General features: G+C 35.4%; 1 long non-coding RNA gene across 1 annotated transcript in view; it reads left to right on the top strand.

Annotated features, from left to right (window-relative positions):
• The first annotated feature begins 3,287 nt into the window (after positions 1–3,287).
• The window catches only part of LOC146767727 (uncharacterized), a 42,382-nt gene continuing 28,335 nt past the window's right edge, over positions 3,288–17,334 (top strand). The window contains exon 1 of the long non-coding RNA XR_014954975.1: positions 3,288–16,880. This is a non-coding gene — a long non-coding RNA (uncharacterized LOC146767727). The remainder of the gene's footprint in view (positions 16,881–17,334) is intronic.

The raw sequence follows: 17,334 nt of genomic DNA, 5'->3' as shown, positions 1-17,334 counted from the left end.
GCTAACTGGAAAACAGATCTGAAATAGTTTCATTGACCATTACTTATCCAATATTGGCAGATGACTGATTTTTTTTTTCTTTTTCTATTTCAGTTTCACTGGCCTCTATTATCTTTTTTTCTTAAATTTTACTGACTTCTGTCTCAATACTACATTATACTATAGTTTCAGGAGTCAAAGAAGTCAGTGATTGCAAGAGGTGTCCAGAGATGCTTAAAAGTTACTAAAAACTGGCAAGAATAAATCTTCCGTGAGAAATAAAGATAATTTTGGCTATAAGATATTTTATGAGCTTTCCTTACTTCAGTACATAATTCATTTGATTATCTTACATGCTGAGATTTGTGAACTATGAATATTTGAATCTTGCATGAAAAAATAAATTCTCGTTCAATACTCAAATCTTTCTCAGACACATTTCTTTGAACTGAGTGTCTGAATTAGAACTTGAACATCTTTTTCATTAGGTGAAAATGTCACTTTGATAAGAAGCACATTTGGTAGCAAATGTTAATAGGCATGAAGTAGGTATTGGATTTTTTAGTTACACTGCATTTCTTCATATCAAAGGTCATGGAGTATACACAGTTATACACTGCCTGCCAAAACTCCTGGAGTTAGGAATCTTCATTTGTCCTCTACTTTGATTGACATAGGTTGGCAACTCTATAAATAAATAATTGAGGTTCTTTGCAAGGTTCATTTGTTGTTAAGACCAATCTATGCCTTATCAGGGTGTTTGAGTGGAAAGCTGCTCTCCCTTTGAGTTACTCTGAGCTATTTAAATGTATTCTAAGACTTTGCACTGCTGTCCTCAAGCACAGCACTTCTGATCATCTCAAAGAGCAATAAACTATAGGAAAAGTGGTTTTTGTGCAAAACACAAAACTATTCTTGATGGATTGTTTAACCAGGCTAACCTTTATAAATCAAAATATTGAAGCATTTAGTGGTGCACTTCAAAATCCATATCAACTGTTACCTTTGCTTAATGTTTTTAGCTTGAGACTGTTATAAACACAGAGATTGCTGATGAGGCAAAATTTTAGGTATTTATTCTTTAAGATGCATTAATTGCTTACAAACCATGTTTCTGATTGTGCTACTAAGGGTCATCCTTAGAAAGTTGTAAACGTGATTTCTGCAGAAATGAGCAGTCATGTTAATTCAATAATTTAAAACTTATTCAGAAAAAGACAGCTTTCAGCAAGAAGATAAAGAAGGAAAATTATAAACAATGACCTTAATTGTCATCAGCTTCTTAACTCTTTCAGCTTAATAACTAGTGGAAGTGTGCTCTTGATTTTAGTGAATTTTGTTAGCCAGGGTTTCTGGTAGAAGGAATTAATCAAGAAGATCAGTCTTTTTGGTTGGAAGAGCTGGAACCTGTTCCTTAGTCTCCCATTATTAGTGGTTTGTGTGTCCCTTTTGCCACTGGTTATATTTTACACTGTAGAAGTCTATCATATCATTTACTAGAACTATAAGAGCTAAGAGGAATATATAAATACACATATAAAAATACATATATATATATATATATATATATATAAATTTATATTTATATATATATACACAAAGTGTATGCTTTTTTACTTTTTATTTCATTATTTTATCTTTACTCTTTTGGCCACACAGACACAAACTATACATATAAAATAATTCCCATTTTCTCTTAAAATTCTTGAAAGAAGTCACATATTTTGTTCTTAAAATAGTTGTAATTGGTATATCTATACCCTATTATTGAAGTAAAAACTGAAGTAAGTTTTGGATTAGGATTTACTCTTTTAGGATTATCAAGGATAGATATTTGATTACTTACTTAAATAAGCTCTTTATTTCCTGCCTTGTAGAATTTCTTCTCAGGTACAATTCTTACTCTTTTTTTTTATTATAAAATTTGCACTTTAATTAAGATTGCCAAGAGAATGCCACACTGTCTTGTGGATGAAAAAAGGTTATTCATAGAAACAAATTCATTTCTGAGCTCCTAAAGCTGAATAGCCCCTATCTGTGTGTTCTGTCATTGTTTAAATATTACTCCTTTCTGATTAATTTCTGGATTGCAAGTGATTTTGAATGGGCCAAAGTTGTTAAAAGACATTTTCACTTGAGTATGAACATTCCAAGAAGAATCACATCTGAAGAAAGAAACCATGAGAAATGAAAACCACAAAAGAGTGAAAAATTGTAGTAAATCCATCTGTCATTTCTTCATTTATGCCTTCAGTTATGTTCATTTTCTGGTGGAAAAGGATTTGTTGTCACTTAATTTTGTCATCATTAACCTTAGCTGAGCAGACCTTTGAGCAGAGCAGGAAATAGGGTGGCTCTTAGGCAGCCCCTCTTCAGCATCTCTGGTGTAGGTGCTCCTGTTCCTGGATCATACAACCAGAAAAGTGCTGTGTGGGCTTCTGCTCTCCCCCAGAACCTTCTGTTCTTCTGGGGATTCTGTGTGTCTTTTGTATCCAACCAGTCATTTACTTTTCTTTTTTTCCCTGTTGCTGTTCTTCTTAGTAAAATGTTATTTTTTTACTTACATTTACTTGTAGCTGTTCCTTACTGGTGGAAAGAGACTAGTTGAATCTATAAAGGGAGGCAGCTCATTCCAGAGTGTTCTTCCCTGATTTGTCTCAAACCAAGCCACTCCTCCTCTTAAAAATAATGACTTTTATTTTTTGCTGACAACAACAAACCAGATTTTTGGATGGTGTTATGAGCACTTGCTATTATAATGCAGCCTAAGTGCACAATATTGTCCTGTAACTTCATGTGTTGAGTGAGTTTATCACTAAACTCTGAACCATCATGGTTAGCATTCTCCATGAATAAAAGAGCAGCACTGATAAATCTCTGTGCTCCTCTGAATTTGCACACCAACCTTCTTCAAACTGAAAACTCATTTGACTGTGCTATGATAAACAGAGCAAAGTCTAACAACGAGCTATGTCATGAGCAAATATTCTTGAAACAAACAAATCATCAAACAAAACTCATTTAAGCAACTTCTCCCCACCACCTCCCCGTCCTTCACCTAAAATGTTCCTACCACAGGATCAAATACTTGGAAAATGGTGACTCAACAAGCCCTTCAGATTTCTCCCCAGAAGTAAGAAATAAATACAAAATGATAAGTCTGTATGTTTAGTGATGGTCTAAAGCTTGTTTTCTTTTTGTATTAATAGCAAGGTTAGTGTGAGAGTGAGATTTTTGTTTTATTATTACTATTAGTATTATTACTCTGGTGTACTGTGGAGGTGACTGCTCCTACAGACACATCTAAACATGATGGAGAAAAGAACAAAATGTGCTCACCAGGAAAGGACAGTGAGACACAGAATTCCTTTTCATCCTTCAGACACTCAACCTGATGACCTGGGAATTCTCTAATGAATATCACAAGTGGCTCTGCCCTCCCCTCAGAGCAAATATATTGTCTCATGGGGCTTCCCACTGTCTACTGTAATTCTGTACTGTTCTCTCTTTGGGTTGAAATCTTACATTCAGCATCAAAAATCCCTTAAATTTTGGCATAAATTTTGGCTCATTAGTGACATAAACAAGAAATCATATAATTTAAAACCTACTCTATCACTTTATTATCTGCTCAAAGCATGGAGTTACTTTTGCTGCTGTTATTAGAAGTTAGTGTGAAAAAGTATGAGAAAAAGAAAGAGAATAAAGTGTGGGCTAAAATGTGTGCTGTAGTAAAGAAATAAACTGGATGTTGAAATTTTGGGAATACTAGAACACTTAAAGTAGTTGTTCTCCTTCCATTAGAAAATACATCAATTTAGCTTTATATTGAATAAGATCTTCAATGTAAAGAAGAAAAGAACACAAATATATTTAAATTTTTTTCATGTGATTTTTTCCCTACTATAGATATGACTAATTACAAAAGCGAAGTGATTGATAAAAGTCTATTTATTTAAAAGTTTATAAAAAGCTCTGAACTAAAGCACTCTGCAATTGCTTTGATCAATATTTTTAGGTGGGCTGTGATGAAATGGAAGTGAGTGAATATTCAGTTTGATCTGTCCTTGCACATTCAAGAAATACTGTTACCAAACCCTATTCATTGTAAGAAGAAAGGAAAAAAAATCTGATTTATGTCTTTCAGATTTGATCTACAGGGAAAAAAACCCCAAAATTGAACACAGAGTAGATTATATTTTTTTATACCAAAACAATTTATTGCAGAAGGGTGCAAGTAAGTTAATAAATACACTATTTTGTCAGAGTCACTGATTTAAAATAAGTGAAAGATGTCAGAGACACTTGTAAACATTATTGCATGTAAGTCACCCCAATGGAGCACAATCAGATTGTTTCATATGCACACTTTCTATGAAAATCAGAGCAGAAATTCATGGAAAGAGATTTTCTGACATGGTTTGAAAGTTTTCTTTGTTCCACAATCCTGAGCAGAGGGGAAAACTCCCTTTAAAAGCCCAGAAAATTTCTAATGCATTAGAAATGTTAATTTCTCAGTTCAGTTTTTCTGATAATTTAATGTCTTTGGAAATCACACGGAAGTTTTGACTGATGATGTGGCATTAAACTGCATTTTAAGTGTCAAGAGAAGATGCAGCAACATCATTACCTTGAATTAAAGAGCAAGAAGAGCATTCTACTGGGAACATTATGGTACCTATAGGAAGGAAATAATTCATGAGTGCTCTTCATCAAATTAGCTTTTTACTTCAGTTCTAGAATAAATGATAAAATTGTCTATAGAATCTCCCTTAAATCAGTAGAAAGCTGCACCTCCTAAATCTCAATAACTGTCTGGGGTAATCTTCAAGAGCTCGGTGCAGTTAGAGTTTGTTCTAATGGTTATAATGTAAAATCCTCTAACCCAGAGCTTATTGCTACTTACCTAGCATGTACTCGAAATGAGGTGGCACAGTAATGAGTTGATACAAATTACCTTTATAACTTTCAAACTGCTTCTAGTCAGAGGCAAGCAATTGAGGGAAAGCTATTGTCTGCTTTTTCTGAGATACTCTGGATGCCTTCCATTTGATTGAATAGGGCTGTTTGCTAAAATATTAGAAAATATATCAATGATTTCTATTCTCTAACTCTCCTTACCTGCTCTGGTTGCACATAATTACTTACTTGGCTACACCGAAATAATGACTTTTATTTTTTGCTGATAACAACAAACCAGATTTTTGGATGGTGTTATGAGCACTTGCTATTATAAAACAGCCTAAGTATTAGAATAATTTGCAGTTCTGTGTGTTAGCTAATGCCAATTGGAGTGACTTTGCTTATGGCACATCAAAATCCATAATTAAAGAGCATGCCTGCAGACACTTGATGCTTCCTAACGCAGCAAAGCACTCTCATAAGCACAAGGATGCTGTGCTCCTGGTGCCTCCCTCCTTTAAATCATTTGGAAAGAAGACTGGAATGGTGTAGAGAGCATCATCAGATGTTGCACGTGACAAGCCCTTTAGACTGCCATTTTTGCAGAAAGAATTTGACAGATAAGCAAGTTTTACATATGTCAAGAGTCAATATGAAAGATAACTCAGTTTTGTGGACTTCCAAAATTTATTGTTTGTGCTAGACTTGAGTGAATAATTTTCACAGGATTATTTATTTAATGTATTCATTTCCTCTTCTAATAGAACAGATTCAAAATTGCCACTAAATTGTTATTATTTAATGTTTCTTTTCCTCTGAATATTTTTTTAACTTGTATGAACTCATCTTAAGAAGGCTTCTTATGCTATGAGGTACTTTTCAGACTGTGTGAAGTAATGGATCAGAAAAATATGATAAGAGGCTTTTGAAAATGGGACTGATGACCGTGCAAGAACTTCCAGTGAGAATTTTCTGACCATCAGGTAATAATTTCACATCTGTGAAGAAGAATCATTTTTGTGTAGAATCATGATCATGCAATCTTATTGCAGTTTGTGTACAGGGCCACAGAGCTTCCTGTGGATCTGCAGTAATAACAGTCTATGCAAAAATGCATCACTGAGAAGTAATTGGAACCATAAATGCTTGAACGTTTCTAAAAACTGATCCAGGAACAATTTTTTTGTTAAGTTGGAAGAGGCAACACAACGTAAAAGAAGCTGCAGTTTGTAATAGGTTTGATCAGTTTTTAAAGAATTAGTTCAGTCAAGGTTTATCCACACCTTATTTGGCCTTTTATTTGACTCTGAATAACACTGGATGGTTTTAGTGATGGTTCACTTTAGTGGTGGTTCACTTCTGGTTAATTTTCCGGTTCCATGTGATTTTGTCTGGCATTTAACCAGAAAACATGAAGATAATCATGTACAGGACAGCAGGGTATTGAGTCCCTCTGCAGAGCACATGGGGCAACACAGAGGCACGAGCAGCTGCAGCCCCCCTCCTGTCAAGTCTTTCTGGACACATTATCAAAGCGAATTGGCACTTTCTAAGCATACCTGAAGTTGGAAAATGTTCTTGGAAGACAGAGCTTTATGGCATGGTTGGACAGCAGGTTTGACAGTAGGCCTTGGGCTCTGTAAAGATGAAGAAAAATTAACAGTGAAAATATGACCTTGAGAGCCCGAGATAAACTTTATTCAGTAGTTTCAGGGTTGTGAGTCAAGACATGCAAATTCCACATCCTTCTTACCAAATAACATATTGCAACCTTGAATTCATTGCTCAGCATTTCTGGGTACTCATTCAACAGTGCTGTCTTAGCTTTAGCCATAGCTAAATAAATCTAACTCAGCCCTGGGCAGTTTCTTCTAATGCTTGAAAACCCATATGCAATGAAGATATCTTTCCTAATATCCAATCTAAACTTTTTTTCAACAGCTTAACAGTTTTAACAGTTGTTGAGATCAGGACAAGCCTATACCAACAAAGCTGTGGGTTACTTACACTAACTTATGCCAGCTTTACATTTACAGCTCATCTTAAAAAGTAATAAGTGATACTGGGTTTACACTGGCTCCTTCCTTTGATGGTACAAAAGAATACAACTTAATAATAATAGATTGAAACACCATAGCTAATTTTAGTTCAAAGACTTTTTTTGGGTTTTTTTTGTTTTGTTTTTTTTTTTTAATGTGATAGTTGATAGTCTTTTTCCTCTTCAAAGGAGGAGAAAATAAGCAACACTTTCTGTGAGAATAAAATAATGAAACAAGAACATGACTTACAGGAAGAATTTCTTAAGACACTTTTATCTGAACTGATACTGACTCTCATAAATCTTTTGGCAAAATTGTCTTTCAGAAAACAAGGCAAAAAACCCTCAAACAAAATAAAAAAAAAGAAATCTAAAAATATTTTTTCACTCTTCATGCCTTTAATAGTTTGCAGGGAGAATCAAAAGTATTTTCTTTGGTTCTTTTTTTCTCTATGTAGCATATGTGCCTTTTAGCTCTTTAATTTTCTTCCACAGCTTCTTTTTCCCTCTCTGCAATTTAATGACTCCCAATTTCCTTTGTCATTCCATCTGGTTCATTCCACGCCTGTGAAACATTATTCCTTTCAGACACATGGTAAGCAACAACACTATGCTTGATTTTTAAGTGTAGGTAGCATTTTACAGAATCAATTGTTCAACATTTTTTTTTTCAGTGGAAAACGGGGTGACTCGCCCTCAAAGAGGACAATAGCTAATGAATTAGAGAAATAGTGTAACTCAGCTATTGAAGCATTTTCCAAAGCTTGGTCTTTGTCTGTTGGTGTTAAAAGCAAAATATTTAGGCTCAGGTATCACTGAAGCAATTCTTATGGTTTATGTGTAAAAGAGTTCCCAGATCTTATATTCCTGACTTGGAAAATATTCCTTGGTTTTGAGCTCCTTTGGCCATCATTCAGCTAAGAAATGAGAACTTACTTTTAAAGTTTTTGTGGGAACATGCTGCTATACCTGTTGAGACAGCTTAGTGCTTTCTAACTATGTTTCATATTTCTCATTTGTCCTCGAAAATAATTTAATAATTCCATTCAAACAGTATTTAAGCCATTCACAACCTTGGAGCTGGTTAGTTCCCAAAGTTATACTGTTAAGGGATGGGAAGGATGGTATCTTTTCTCAGAGTTGTCCAATTGTTCTTGCTTCAGCTCCATAGTTGCATAAAAGAGCTTTTAAGGGTTCTTTGCATCTGTTCTAAATGACAAGTGACTCTAGACACCTACTACTGTCAGGAATTCATAACAATTTCCATACCTCTCCATAGCATAAAATATTTAATCAGGGCTATAATAAACAAGTTATGAACACAAGTCAAAGTGTAGTCAACCACACCTACACTGAGAAATAAAGAGAAAAAGTAGACTTTTAGATTAACTTCTTGCTAAAGAGGTAACCAGTAAGATTAGGAGTTCAAAAGCAACCAAAAAGACCTGAAATAGAGTCATAATGACTCATAGTAAGATACTTCTTAATTAAAAATGATGGGGGTTTTTTTTCACATTTTCATTACAAGTAAAAATTTCATTTCTTTTAGGCCAGTATGTTTCTGCTTCAGTCACTAGGCATTAGACAATGCCAAATTACAATTTCCCAACAGCATATTAATCATGCCTTGAGACCATTTGTTCATGCTCATCATATCATACATACATTGTTTTTTATTCACTCCTGTTTTCTGCTGCTGAACCTGAGAAATAGATCTTGTTCTTTCCAGCCTGCAGACTTACAGAGTCTCAAAATGAATATGACACTCTCAGAAATGCATTCAGAAGGGGTCTGTTTGTGTCAGCCTGTGCCTGAAATGAGTGTAGTGATAAGAATACAGAATTGTGTCCGTGGTTATCAAATGCACAGATTTTGAACTGGACTTTCAGCCCAAAGCTGGTTTGTCTCCATGGTGCAGAATGAGGCCATTTGGATTTATCAGCCTGTAAAAGTACGTCCTGTATTTAATCTTAGGTTTCCTTAGCACTGCTCCTGACCTGAAGACAATTGGCAGAGAAGAGCTGAGAATAGAGGTGGCCTCAAAGAGGGTAACATTTATTTATAGTCAGTCTAGTCAATATGATACACCAGGCCTTTCTTGCCACCTGCAGTGGACACTACTCATTATTTCCATGACATGACTCATCTCTTAACTAATCTGACAAATCATTTTCATTGATTATGCACCAAATGTATCTGAGCACGAATTCATTGTGGCATGTCACTTGCTTAACTCTTACCTGTGTAATGTATAGTTACTGTGATGGCTGCCTAAGCATAGGTCAATCTTAGAGACTTTAAATCAAATCCATATAGCCTTAAAAGATATAATGCCCCACTAGCCTTCCCTTAGTATATTTTTCAGTCATTTCAGAACTGGATAATACATACAGTAGCTGTGCAAGATGAGGGTATGAGTATATTTCTAGACTCTGGCTTTCACTGAGCAAATGCAGTCAGAAAACATTTAAACTTTCTGGATTTCATGCCTACCTTACCTGGGACATTTCTGTAAACAGGGTCCATGTGCACTATTGCTCCTTGGCATTGAATAGAAGATTCACCTGCCGAATTCCCTGTTCACATTCAGTATTCTGCAAATATTATTTCTTCTTATTGACAGTGGTTACTGAAAGAATGAAATTTCAGTATGTTATGCATTTACCAAACCTCCTCATTTAGTGCTAGGTTAGTATATATGTGTAGATAGATACTTACTCTTAAAAGTCTGGAGGTTTACATAACAAATAATGCTGCAATTCTGGTTTATTGAAAACACTGATCACTACTTCTTTTTTCAAGCATAACTTGAGATTCTGACTTGAAAAAGGGATCAACATCTCTGTTTCTTCTCTTGCTGAATAACTGTAGCTTTCACTTTTTGGTATAACCCTCCATCCTCCTTATAGAAGGCAATGTTGTCTGCTGCTTCCAAGAAAAAAACATTAGCAGAAGATCAGTTCTGATTTTTTTTCTTTTTTAAATTTCCCCATTCCTTTAACTACTGCCCACACATACTGAAAATCCCACTTAACTCTGTATGGATCCATTTTGGCAAGTAGTCCTTGGTGTTTTTTTAAAATTTAAAGCAACATGAGAAAGCAGGCAGTTATTCTGAAACTCTTTGACTGACCAGGGCAGCTTCTGGCAAGTCTGCATCCAGGGGAGCAAAGGTGGGTAAAATAACAGTGGTGTTAAGGTCCTGCAGTTTAGTGATGATTGAAGAGAGTGTCTGGTGGCTGCAGGTGGTGAAAACCAAGGAGAAAAGAGCAGAATTCCCCCCTGATCTCCTGATAGACTTCCTGGGGCCAACAGTCAGTATCACAGAGTCCTCAAGGGATGTCTAGTTTGGTTTAGTGGACACCAAAGGGACACCTCATTATAATAATTAGATTATTATTCTATAATAATATTATTATAATAAATATTAATTACTCATTATTATCTGCAGCTTCCTGACAGGGGGACATGGAGAGGCAAGTGCTGAGCTCTTCTTTCCTGTTATCCAGTGCTAGGATGGACACATGGGAGCAGGTCAGAGCTGGGCCAGGGGAGGTTTACACCTGATATAAGGAAGCATTTCTTTAGTGACAGGGTGGTTACATGTGAGAACAGGCTCCCTAGGAGGTGGTCAATGCCCCAAGCCTGTTGGTGTTTAAAAGGCATTTGTACAATGCTCTTAAATAGCATGCTTTAATTCTTGATCAGCCCTCAACTGATCAGGCACTTGAACTTGATCATTCTTGTAGGTTCATCCCAACTTAGATGCTTTATTCTACTCTACTCTACTCTACTCTACTGTACTCTGTTTTACTCTATTCTAAAGCTGAAATGAAAGAAATTAATATAACAAGTTGTTTATTTAATAGGTTTGAAAAAAAGTTGCCTAAATAAGTACAAAACTCCTGTCACCAAAACCTCATGAGTGGAAACAGTATTCTTTGCTTGGAATGTATATTTAAGAGCTACTTTAAAGGCCACTATCAAGCCAGTTCCAAATTTTTATACTTTTTTATATTCCATTGATGCATTTCTTTTTTCAGCTTCCTGATCTTTGAAAAAATTTTTAAAGTAAGCTTTATCTTAAAAGGGTTTTTTTTGGCTCTTTTCTAAGGGACCTAAAGAAAGACCTATTTTGACCTTATTTTACAAGAGCTAGAAGCCACTTCCTCAAAGGACTTGCTTTTTGTCATTAAGTACAAAGAGATGATCTAAATCTCCCACAAACTAATGTCACAGCTTTACTTTCAGTCAGATTTCTACCATCAATAGCATTTGGAGATCCTTAGAGAGGTAGGTTAAATTAGCCAAGCTGATCTCTTTTGGATCACAGATTATTAGATTATCTCTTCAATATTGACAACTAGACTTACTCCTAGAAGGGCTTTTTCCTTAAGCAACTCTCTTACCTCCTGTTATTCTGTAGCCTCTGGGTTTGAGAACTACAGATGAATTAGAGCTGATGAATCCTGGTAATGAAAGAATACCAGGGCCTGTGAGTTTTCAATTAGATAAAAGATTTTTCTTGGCTCAACTGCTTTGGGTTGTCTACATTCCAAGCAGGAAAAAGAGAGGAGAAAGAAACGTGCATATGTTTTAACTTGGATGGGTAATTTTAGTCATTGCAAATTAATACAAACAGACAAGAATAAAAGTATAAAAGCAAAGATGAATAAGCATCGGAAAAGATGAGGTAAATCCAGAGGAAAGAAAAGTCAGTTTTCATGACCAAATAAAACTTCTTGCTCCATAATTGGAAGAAGCAATTTCTGGGGTTTCTGTACAACTGTGTTTGTTGAATTTCTTCCTAACTAACAAACAAACAAAAAAACATTTTGAAAGGGTAAATGTATCTTGCATGCAAGATAGGAGAGCCAAGATAATTTGCTTTATATAATTGGTAATATTTCATCCCTCTGTTGTGAAGATCATATCCAACAGAAAGGAAGCTTAGAATTTCAACACTCTCCTTTATGTGGCTTGATGGGCCTGTAAACTTGCTCCATCTACTGTCAATTATCATGTCCCTACACACCCAAAAACATATACAGCTATTTTTTGGTTGCCACATTGCTGATGCTTATAATAAAGCTCTGGCTTCCATTAATTTCTTATAGAAATACTTTTTTGACATCATAGTTTCTACATCATCTTGATTCTTTTATGATTTCTTAAGCTTCCAAAAAAAAAAAAAAGCTCTGATGAGGGAGTTAAAACTTGTTTATATTTGTATTTTGTAAAAGGATTAAAGATGCTTTAGAAACAATTAGGGCTCCAAAAGCAAAAGTAATTCTTCTGTTGGTGTATGATTAATATTTGTATTTATGTTCATAAAAATCAACAGGATAGAAAAAATTAGTCTTCATGAAAAAGAGCAACACGTTTGACAACTTGAAACATATTGAAGCCACTCTGAAGCCATTTAAATTTCATAGCTGTAAATATGATGGTCTGCTTTCAGAGTGTGCCTAAATTTTTATTAACCTAGGATTTTGTGTGACTCTTTTAGCAAGATTCCAAAAGGTTTGCTTGTTACAGATTCATGCTTTTCACAGGAGTGAAAATTAATTTCTTTTGAATATGGTAGAAAAAGGACCCATTCATCTTACATTAAAATATTTTGAACAGGTATTTTCTTTTTTAGACCACTCGGAAGAAAATTAAATACTACAGTCTCCCTGTTATTATTTGTCAATCATTTAAATCTTATTTCACTTGTATAAACATTCATGAGCAGGAAACAAAGATTTACCCAAAGCTGGCTATCTTTCTGTTACCTAAGTTCCAGAAGGAGGTAGAAAAATCTTGTCTCAAATGAGATGTAAAGAACTTCATTTAAACTTCTCCACTGTTTAAATTAGTGTGATTTTTTTTTCATTCTTCTGTTTGCCATAATAAGTAAAATAAATCCTTTTTTAATACAAATAAATGCCTTGTCTGTGAATCTAGGAGAAATATGACTACTACAGCTACCTTGAAAACTTATAATTTTATGTTAGAAATTTAAAAACAAATGCAGTTCCTTGTGTCAGTGTTGTACTGAATTATAAATGAAATATTTAAGGTAAAATAGTAAAAAGTGTCATTCTGTAGTTCCCACAATATTCTGTGTATTCTGAGGCAGCTGCACACATGGCACTGTGCTCCTGCTCTTTGCTTGAATCCATTATCTTGTCCTATCCTGGATATTATATTTAGCATATATCCAGGTAGGGAGAAAACAGTTAGTATTCCACTTTGATCTGCTTTTTTCTGTGAAGTTGAAAAAAAACAAAAAAAAATAAGCAAGATTTAAGAAACATTAGAATTGAGATATTTTTTACTGTTTCACCAAAACTCTTTGCAAACTCTTTGTTGCCTGAGGGGGTACTTTAAGGAGTGCATTAAAAATAGGGCTAAAATGAACCAGACTTTGTTTGCTGTGATTTAATGGAGAGAAGATTGCTTTTTTGGGGGGAGATTTACATGGAAAATTTGATTATTGCAATGAACAGCACTGCTAATATAGACTATTGTTCAGGGGCATCCTGCTACAGTGACTACTTGTGTTTAAGGTAAGGTGTTAGGAACATTCTTGTTGAAATCACTAGGTGATATGACAAAACATAAAAATATTTACATAAGATAAAACTTTGAAGAGCTCTGTTCAGCTTCTGAACACTGCCATTTTTATTAGTAAAATTACCTTTAGACATGGGAAATTGAGTGAACCTCGGTATTGAATGAATAGAAAAAGAACAGTATCTCTGGGCACTGAACTATGATTTATATCACAGATGTTCTAAAACAGATTCAAATTTATGTGGAATATGGCACATTCTGCCTCTCCTGACAAGAAAGGGAACAAGACATTTTAAAAGCTAATCTTGTTTAACTTCAAATATTTTAATGTTAGAATCTAAGACCTGATGGCCCATAAGAACATTTGAACTTGTAAGTAAGACGAACTTACCTTAAACCAGCCCTGCTCATGTCTGTTTTCTGTTTGTGCACAGATATTTCAGTGTGTGCACATTTAGCTTTTAATACCCTGGAATTAATTCATTGTCATCCTGTGCTTGAGACCAAATTTACTTTGATGTCTGAATAATGAAATCTGAGGCTCCATGTTTATTACATTGATCTATCTGGCTGGCTTGAAAGTATTGTTCTTCATGGGAGCTCTTAGGATTTTGTGCTTATAAAGTGGAATCAGTGGGAAAAGTAAAATTTTGTTTAAAAAATCACCACCAACAGCATAAAATTAAATGAAATAAACTCAATGAGATATAATGAAAGTGACAAGGAGTTAGTCTCTCATTATTCAATTCTCTCACTGGTTGTGTCCAGGTTACAGTATCACAACATTCATGCTGACTTTGGGATTGAGGCATTACCCAAAGAGAACAGAATATTGCAGTGTCTAGAAAGGCTTACTACCAGCTGCCCTGCTGGTTTTAAGTGTATCTTGGTGTAGTAAGCATATTTTTCTCTCTTTCAAGATTTTTCTTAGAGGTACACAGAGAGAAATGAAAAAGAAAACAATTTCTATTTCTGCTCTTTATTTTTCTTATGCAAAATGTGTTTGGAGAACTGCTTACCTAGAGTGAGTGCTTGATTAGATTCTAGTAAAAATTATTTGAACCTGATGGCCAATCCAACCCACCTATATCTAAACTCTCGAGAGAGGGTCACGAGTTATGTCAGAGTTAGAGATAAAATCAGAGAAAGTAATATGTAGTTTTATTATCCTCATTTTATATAGCATATTAATGTATTTCACTATAGTTATAATAAAAAAATAATTCAGCCTTCTGAATTAAGTCAAGACATCGTCATTTCTTCCCATTGGGTTTACCTAAATTTACAATATCTTGGCACATGAATAGATCCTAAAGGCCTCTAACTGGATGTATAAATGTATAAATCACATGGTGGCTTTGGCATAGGTTAAGTAATACCTGTGAGTTTTGCAGTGCAGGATTCCTTGTCTCTTTCCATTCTGAACTACATTCACTGGAGAGAATCTGTAGCCTGAGGAAAGAGTGTTAAAAAACCCACGTGTTGCACTGTTTAGGGTCAGGGGTAGAGGGTTCTTCCCCCCAGCTTTTTTTAGGACATGAAAATCATTCATTGGGATTGGTTCTGAGTGGATTTTTGTTTGTTTCCATGACACATGGTTTGCAGTGCTGTTTCAAAAGTGTCTTTCCTGAAGCCAGTGAATCCTTTCTTCATTTTTATCCACAGAGTTGGTAGCCGTGGTCTTTGTGCTGTTTTGCTGCTGCACTGCTTTACATTTATCACTAAGAAGGCTGCATGAGGCCAGGTATCTAATTAATGATATTAGGAGGGCACAAGTTGAGGGAGAAAGGAAATGCAGTTTCTGATGAGGTCAGGCTGGTAATTACATCCAGTGTTCTTCAGGCAGCCTTGTACTAATCCATGGGAGCAAATCCCATTTACCTATAGGAGAAAGGCAAGTAGAGTCTTGCAAGGGTACATATTCATGATGTTCACTAAAATAACACAGTATTTCATTTTTTTTTTCCAGTTGGTGTTGTCAGCTGTGGTTCAGACACCATTGTGTCATGCTATGTTTTTCATTTCAGGCTTTTAAGCGGAAAAGGTAAGGGTTTCCAGTCATTTGCATTTGTGGCTGGCTGCCTGTTTATGCTTTGGAAATTACTATTATATGCCTCGGTATAAATGAGATATTATTTCGATAAGAGTCTTACTGGAAAAACAAAAAAAGTCCTCACCTCTAAAAGTTATGCTTACATTAAGAAAAGAATTTCAAATGTATGTACTGGTCATAAATAAATAAAAAAAGATAAACCCTCACTAAACAGTTTTTTGTTGTTGTTGGTTTTTTTTGTTTTATAAAAGAATTTCACTGATTTTTACCTTTACAAAATTGAAGATGCTTTAGCAATGCCATTGTGCACACCTTAAGTGTTTGTGAATTTTTCCTTAATTCTCTTCCTTATCTTCATTTTGCTTGCCATTTAATTTTAATCATATACCAAGTGCTCAAAGCATACAATGTTTTGTGCTTCTTTTTGTCTGCATGTCTGTACTGTTTGTAGAGTAGAGGCTGTGGCAAGGCAGACAGTGAAGGTAACACTGAGGTTAGCAAAAGTGATCTGACTTTCCCCTGTGGACAATCACAGATTCCTACATTGCTTATGAAAAGTGTGTGTATGAGGTGATGGTGGCAAAAGTGGGGAGATGCTGGGGGCTTCATTTTAACCAGGAAAATGGTAGAATGAAGGCATCTATATTCAGAGCACTGGTTACAATTTTGAGCAACTGGTAAGAGACTAACAGGCAGCTTGTGGAAATTGAAGTCAGAATAGACTCGAGGTCATTATACCCACCCTTTATGAAACAGGTAGAGCTGGTCTGTAACTGCACATGTATGACTGGACTTGCAGCATGAAAGCAAGGTAGCAATTATTTAGCATTCTGTGCCCCTGTGGCACTGGGAAACTTCCTGCTCTCCAGCAGTCAGGGGAGAAGGAAGAAGGCTAAAGGAGTCTGAATGATTTATGTACTGCCTGAACAGATTTTCAGCAAACAAAAAAAGTTTCCGATGCCAGGTCTGTGCTTCAAAAAGAATTCTTAGTCTCAGTATTGGTATTTTTATCACTGTTGCCATGTTGACATGAAATGAAGTTGTATTCTGTCATCCTGTCTGGTTCTTTGTAGCTTGCAGGCTAGAGTCTGGTTAGACGTGTTCCTTCTGTCTTAAAAGTGTGGTCCTCCTCCTTTCACTCCTACTTCCAATTCCTTTATCCCATTGCAGCTCTACAGCACTTGCATTTTGGTCCAGCTCAGGCAGTGCCATATGTTCTTTTCTGTGCCTTATCTTACAAAGTTTGTAATTTCTTTTTTCCCTCTAGACCAAGAATAACTGAGCGGTGTCTGTCTTTTGGAAGCAATGCAACATGCAGGAGGGAAGGATGTGTCCTCTTCCCTTTAGGTAAGATATTCAAGGTACCATGAAATGAAGCAGATCATTGCAGGGAGACAGAAAAAAACTCCAGTAATGCTCAGCAGTATCTGGGAAATAGAGAATATGATAGTGACGTATTGAAATAGGATGAGAAACTGTAAAAGTTGTCAGAGAGACCACCAAAGGATTTCAGTGTAGGACAAGAACACAGCTGTAGTTTCATATTTTCAAATGCAAAATGATTTATAGGTAAGAGAGAAATAAAAGACCTGGATTTTCCCCCATTAACCTGGTTCCTGGTTGTGTTCACACAGATATTTTTACATTTATATGACTGAATTCCTCCAGAATTAATTGCATGTGTAGACAGCCTTTGATGATTAGTTAGATGGGGCTGTGAACAACCTGTTCTTGTAGAAGATCATTGGCAGAGGGTTGGAACCACTTTAAGGAGCCCTTCAAACTATGATAGAAAGCAAAA

The sequence above is a fragment of the Lonchura striata genome, chromosome 4 (genome assembly GCF_050655825.1).
Source record: "Lonchura striata isolate lonStrDom1 chromosome 4, ASM5065582v1, whole genome shotgun sequence".
Lineage (NCBI taxonomy): Eukaryota > Metazoa > Chordata > Aves > Passeriformes > Estrildidae > Lonchura > Lonchura striata.
Note: the sequence above shows the minus strand (reverse complement) of the source record. Positions and strands in the feature narration are given on the sequence as shown.